Here is a 7,500-nt window from a genome sequence, read left to right on the forward strand (position 1 = left end):
TATAGGCCTAAATTCAATGTAGTGACAGAAATAAACACAAAATGAGACCTCCATTCTTCGGTTGCAGCCACAGCCTCGATCTTTGTCTTCGCTTTTGTTTTCAAGATAAAGCTGCTTCTCTCAACACTTGATCGGTGGCTTCCAAAAACATTCAAGACAACGATGAATGAGTGACACAATTGAATGTGTATATTTGTGTATTGATACATCTGATTTTTTATAGAAGTGTTTATGCTGATCAGTTCTTCTTTGGACGAGTGGATTACGTGCTCGCCTACCCATCGTTAGTCGAGAGTTCGACTCCCCGCTCTGCCAATGTGGAATCAGAGGAATTTATGTCTGGTGATTAGAAATTCATTTCTCGATATAATGTGTTCGGATCCCACAATAAGCTGTGCGTCCCGTTGCTAGGTAACCATTTGGTTCTAGTCACGTGAAAATATTTAATCCTTCGGGCCAGCCCTAGGAGAGCTGTTAATCAGCCCAGTGGTCTGGTTAAACTAAACATATGCTTAACTTATTATCTTCATCAGGCAATGTTTTAAAACGTAAGCTAGTTATGAAATTTGTTTATTTATTGGTTCCTCTCACAGTAATTGCAAACTACAAAACCGGTGAGCTCTTAACTGTCCCCTGAATAATTGAGACCGTGCCCTAATTCTGAGATGTAAGCTAGTATTGCACCAACCCCAGTTCTTTTGCCGTGCCCCTAGGTTAGGTTAGGTTGGGTTAGATTGATAACCCTAAAGGAATTCGGGTGTGAGAACATAGAGATTATTTTAAAGAAATTTCCATGGTTAGTTTTCAAGATATGGCGTCCCGCTTTTTGCAAGTGAATTTAGAGGTACTGTTTTTTTTTTATCCTGTAAATTACGCCTAATATGTCTAACAAATTTGGACCGGAGTAAAAATTCAGTTCGGGGTGAAAAGTAATACCAAATATTAATATCCATTTAAAAACCAAAGATTTTTATGTCGCTGGGAGCGGGAAAAAGGTCTTTGCCTTCCTGATGTTATAGACCTTAATCTTTCACTGATGTTTCTTCCTTCACAGTCATGGAATTAAAACTGAGGATCAGGTGGAGACTCCTAGCGTGGATTTCACTGGTTAATTTCCTTTAGTATCAGTCAATGTTCAAACTATTGGCTTCATGAAGAAAAAAAAAAAAAAAAACTGCCCCATAGATACGTACAATTTCTTGTCAAGGTTATTTACCTACAACGTCTCCTGAACTGGTCACAGGTTATAATCCCAGTTTTCAACAAAAGGCGATAGGGGGCTGGTAACATCTGAGAAATGGGTGTTCGTGTCTTGCCTTTAACGAGCTAGGTTTTTTTTTTTTTTTTTTTTTTTGCTGACCAATATTTTCCAAGAACTTAAAAATTTATTTATTTCAGGTCGCAATTTTAGTTGCTTCCTACCGAGGAAGTATGACGCGCTTATCAAGCATTTATTCTAGGTCTTTTTTTTGCTTGTTTCATATGAACACTACTACACAAATACTACTACTACTCTACTACTACTACTACTACTACTAATAATAATAATAATAATAATAATAATACACGAAAGGAAGGAGGAGAGGACTACTAAGTGTAGAGGACTGCGTCACATCGAGAACAGAGCGCTGGGGCAATATCTGAAAACCAGTGAAGACGAGTGGCTAAAGAGTGCATGGGAAGAAGGACTAATAAAAGTAGACGACGGCCCAGAATATACAGAGACAGGAGAATGACGACAGAACAGAGGACTGGCACAACAAACCAATGCACGGACAATACATAGACAGACTAAAGAACTAGCCAGCGATGACAATTGGCAATGGCTACAGAGGGGAGAGCTAAAGAAGGAAACTGAAGGAATGATAACAGCGGCACAAGATCAGGCCCTAAGAACCAGCTATGTTCAAAGAACGATAGACGGAAATAACATCTCTCCCATATGTAGGCAGTGCAATAACGAAAAATGAAACCATAAACCACATAGCAAGCGAATGCCCGGCACTTGCACAGAACCAGTACAAAAAGAGGCATGATTTCAGTGGCAAAAGCCCTCCACTGGAGCCTGTGCAAGAAACATCAGCTACCTTGCATAATAAGTTGTACGAGCACCAACCTGAGGGAGTGATAGAAAACGATCACGCAAAGATCCTCTGGGACTATGGTATAGAAACGGATAGGTGATACGTGCAAATAAACCAGACGTGACGTTGATTGACAAAGTCAAGAAGAAAGTATCACTCATTGATGTCCAATACCATGGACACCAGAGTTGAAGAGAAAGAGAGGGAAAAAATGGATAAGTATCAAGATCTGAAAATAGAAATAAGAAGGATATGGGATATGCCAGTGGAAATCGTACCCATAATCATAGGAGCACTAGGCACGATCCCAAGATCCCTGAAAAGGAATCTAGAAAAACTAGAGCTGAAGTAGCTCCAGGACTCATGCAGAAGAGTGTGATCCTAGAAACGGCACACATAGTAAGAAAAGTGATGGACTCCTAAGGAGGCAGGATGCAACCCGGAACCCCACACTATAAATACCACCCAGTCGAATTGGAGGACTGTGATAGAGCAAAAAAAAAAAAAAAAAAACAAAAAAAAAAAAAAAAAAAAAAAAAAAAAAAAACAAAAAAAAAAAAAAAAAAAAAAAAAAAAAAAAAAAATAATAATAATAATAATAAACCCCTTGCCTTTTCCTTGTCGCGTTCAAACTCTTCAAACCGGACGAGAAAACAGAAGTAAATTCTGAATGAATTCGTTTTAATACAGTACATTTTCTTCTGGAAGGAATCTGGAAGGAATTGGAAGGAAAAGAGAAAAGATAAGATGTGAATCTGAATAACTCCTTTCTCTCTCTCTCTCTCTCTCTCTCTCTCTCTCTGTCGTCTCTCGATCTCTCTCTCTCTCTCTCTCGTCTGTGTGTGTGTGTGTGTCCAACATCAGTATTATAAATTAAATAATCGAAAATAAGATTTTTAAAAAAAGTCCCTCGAAAGAAGCATTGAGTATTAGAAGTTTCTCTGCAAGATAAAGTTTTCCATTTCGAGACTTTCCTTAAAAGGAAAAGAAGAAAAAATAAAAAACACACACACACACGTCCAGGAACCACCTTCCTGAATCACGAGAAAAGATTTCGTCACCTGGAACTGGTCGTCTATTTCTTCGTCGGTTTCGACCAAAAATCTCTCTGGGACCCGAACCAGAATCTCCCTTCTTAAATATGTTTCCCGTCGACACCCGTGGAGAAATTGCTTTTAAAGTTTTCCAGATTATATTATTATTATTATTATTATTATTATTATTATTATTATTATTATTATTATTATTAAATTATTATTATTTCGGAAGGAGAAACCCTCTCGTAGGCATGTTTTATTAAAAAATGACTGCTGCTTCAGCACTATTAATCTTATAAAGAGTCGTCTCTATCTTTCTGATGACGGCTTTCTCGTTGTTGCTTAGACTGGCGAGCAACGCACCAAAGGGCAATGGTAAAATCGGTTGAGTCATTTGATTTATATTGCTTATACAATTCTCTCTCTCTCTCTCTCTCGTCCTCTCTCTCTCTCTCCTCTCCAACGCTACGTTTCCCCTCCTGATCCCCACAGGACATTATCAGCGATAACTGCTGATGGGACTGAATTCCAGTGCGAGTCCCATCTCCTTATATCGTGAGCCCGCAAAAAATCACGATATAAGGAGATGGACTCGCCACTGGATTCAGCATTTATCGCTTGATAATGTCCTGTGGATCAGGAGAAACGTAGCGTTGAAAGAGAGAGAGAGAGAGAGAGAGAGAGAGAAGAGAGAGAATTGTATAAGCAATATAAATCAAATGACTCAACCGAATTTTACCATGCACCTTTGGTGCGTTGCTTCGCCATGTCTAAGCAACAACGAGAAAGCCGTCATCAGAAAGATAGAGAAGACTCTTTACAAGATTTAATAGTGCTGAGCAGCAGTCTTTTTAGCAAAACATAGTATTTTTATTATTATTGTATTATTATTATTATTATTATTATTATTATTATTATTATTATTAATTATTATTATTATTATAGTGCTGAAAGCACAGTCATTTTTCAGCAAAACAACATATTATTATTATTTCAGTAGATGAAACCTATTCGCAGGGGACAAAGCCCACTACAGGGGCCACTGAATTGAATTAATTTATTATTATTATTTTATTATTATTATTATTATTATTATTATCATAGTAGTAGTATTAGTAGTAGTATGATGAAAATATTCACGGAACGACACAACACAGGGGCCGCTGACTTTTGAAATTTAAATTATTACTTATTATTATTATTATTATTCATATTTATTATTATTATTATTATATATTATTACATAGATGAAAACTATTCACATGGAACAAGCACAGAGGGGCCACTGACTAGAAATTCAATCTTCCAAAGAATGTTGGTTTCACCTCCCACCCAGACCCCCACACTGCAGCGGACTGAGTTTATGATACGGAACCATGATTTTTCATCGGCTTGAATTTGGGAGGGGGCGCGACCCGCAGTATCGACATCGGAGTGGCAATGCACGACACTACCCAGTAAACAAGGCGGTCCCCAGCTGAATGATGACAGAACAACGAAGAATGCATTCGATTTTTTATAAAATTAATTATCTTGCTATTGTTTCTCGTTCACGAATACGAAGAACGGAATTCACATAAATACAGCTGCAATTTTTATAATTTTATTTACACTGAATATTTGCCTGAAATCTGGGGGCTTGGGGGTGCAATTAGAAAAAAAATATCCATGTATTAATTATTTTGTATCAATGGACAAATAAAACTTATTCCCTAAGTTAAAATCGAAAAATATAATGTTTTGAAATTTACAATTAGCTTACTCCTTTGGTCCATTTTCGTTACTCATTTTCATCCCCGTATTTATTTAAAAAACTTGAGAGAGAGAGGAGGGAGAGAGAGAGAGAGAGAGATAGAGAGAGAGAAGAGGTGTGCGGGCGGGGGGGGGGGGGGGGGGGGGGGGTGTTGAGTTGCTGAAAACATGAATAACGGAACACGGTTCTTGCAAGAAATGTCTTGGAAAGCTGTTATATCAATTGTATGACAGAGAAATGAATCACCGCTAGAAACATCGACAAATCTTTTTTTTTTTTTTTTTTTTTTTTTTTTTTTTTTTTTTTAAAATGAAGAAAACACAATCATCCAATCACGTAAGATTCGGATCATTTAAATGGTAAAATATGCCTTTCATGATAATGAATAAAAAAAAAAAAAGATGCTTTTCGTTAATTTTCAAAGACTTCAAGGTGTGACATATGTCAAATATGGGCAGTTAACATTCCAAATCAAAAGTCAATTAAGAACGGATATCCAAACAGCGCTTTTTCGTTACCGATTCGTGACAAGGAATTTGAAAAGGGAATCTATCAAAGGAAACTGAAAAGCAACTACTTTCCTTTAGGACAAAAAAAAAAAATGACCTAGACATGAGTTTCAGATTTCAAAAGGAAAAAACTGAGGGTCTTTGTAAGAACAGGACGGAAAATACTTGAAAGGCAAAGGCGTTGTGAAATAAAAAATCGCGGGACTAGAAACATTACTCCCCCCAACCCCTTCCCTCGAAATGTACAGAGAGAGAGAGAAAATGTCATCGGTGATTCGTGATGCCCCTAAACTTCAACAAAGGAAGGCTATCGCTCTAGTTTTTCCATTATTCCTCACCTCCTTCTTAGGAGAAGTCTCTTTGCACCCTAACTTCATTTTACTAAACAAAAATTATATAGCTATAAGGGAGGAATTACGACTACTTGTTATTTTATATGCGTTGCTAAATTGTAATTTCTATAAATGTGTTTATCAGACTGAGAAAAATATTGCAAATTATAATGCACCACATACTCATTGTATATAAAGCAGTATAGCCAGTTGACTATCTCGGCCTTTGTAATTCACTCAGGGGTATTAATTCTTACAGTCTTTATCACTTTCCCCATAAGAATTATTTGAATATATGCTGAAATACAGGCGTCCAGGATAATGACATGAAAATCATAATGCCATCACTATTTTTCTCAACATGATTTCTGGGAAAGTTTACCGACGATAAACTGACAATTTCTCCTCTCTCTGAGGCGATTCTTTGAAACATTTGTGACACACAAAGTGAAACAATAATAATTTTGGTGTTTTTTTCCGCTTGGATACACGCTCGCTTTTTTTTTTTTTTTTCTTGGCCAGGAATTCAGATGACAAGTAAGTGAGAAAAAAAAGGTTATATGTCGAAAACATAAAAGTCCATCCGAGCCAGCAAACTAAAAGAAGGAATTAAAATACACAGAGGGTTCATCAGCAAATGGATCTTAGAATAAAAACGCAAATTGAGAGAAGCAGTTCGAAGAAAACTCCTGACCTGTGTCGAATGGGGACAGGATTTCGAAAACCAAAGTCTGCTGAATGAAGAAAACACGAGTGACGTATGTAACTCTGAAGACGCAAGAGGGTCAGAAATCAAGGTTGGGAAACAAGAGTGTTTTGCGGAAGTGACAACTGAGACAGAAAAACACCTATTGAAAACCTGCTAGTTGATGGACATACAAGTACACATCACAGGCGAATTTTATGTAACAATCTGATGTAATGGATTAAAAATGACAAGTACACAGACTAGGGCGGAAATGGCATGTACTATTGAAATGAAACGTCACTGAGGAATTCTCTATTTAAATTAAATGGTGTTCAAATTTGATGATATTGTTACTGAGATGGCTAGGGGGTGTAAGTGCGCCTAGATGAGTGTGTCCATGGACGACTGAAATAATATAATTCCAAACCAAGGTCCTTACATATACTCCGAGTATATTTAAATCAACCTTGGGCAAAACAACACTTAACCCTCTCTTGTGGACTGTATACAGCAGGTTTTTGTTTGTTTCTTTGTTTTGTATGGTGTTTTTTTACGTTGCATGGAACCAGTGTTATTCAGCAAACGGGACAACGGCTTTTACGTGACTTCCGAACTTCATCGAGAGTGAAACTTCTATCACCAGTAATCACATCTCTAAACCCCTCATGGAATGCCCAAGAATCGAACTCGCTGCACCGAGGTGGCAAGTCAAGACCATACCGATCACGCCACTGAGAATACAGCACTGGTTTTGATTGAGAAAGTAGGACGATGACAAAATTACTTATACTGGAATACTAGTTAAAGTTTATTTAGGTAGTATGTTACGTCTTTAATGTGATTTATCGAGAAATAATATTGCGAGGTGATGACGACTAAAGGAAAAAATTATGTTTTATGGAATTGTAATCAATTTTTTATGGAAGTGATACAGATGTGATTTGTAGCGGAGATGCTAATTTATTAGAATCTATATCAGAATTGTTGTAATGAGAGAGAAGCTCATATCAACAGTATAAAACGTTTCAGTGTCTACTTGCATGTCTAGGATGGAGAACAAATGGAAGAAATAGAATAACGTTAGAAAATACAAGTGC

The 7,500-nt window shown here is 37.0% G+C and overlaps 1 pseudogene; it reads left to right on the top strand.

The window, feature by feature from the left end:
- The window catches only part of LOC135209410 (neuronal acetylcholine receptor subunit alpha-7-like), a 68,854-nt pseudogene extending 68,504 nt beyond the window's left edge, over nucleotides 1-350 (top strand).
- Nucleotides 351-7,500: the final 7,150 nt, after the last annotated feature.

Source organism: Macrobrachium nipponense, chromosome 37 (assembly GCF_015104395.2).
Source record: "Macrobrachium nipponense isolate FS-2020 chromosome 37, ASM1510439v2, whole genome shotgun sequence".
Taxonomy (NCBI): Eukaryota; Metazoa; Arthropoda; class Malacostraca; order Decapoda; family Palaemonidae; genus Macrobrachium; species Macrobrachium nipponense.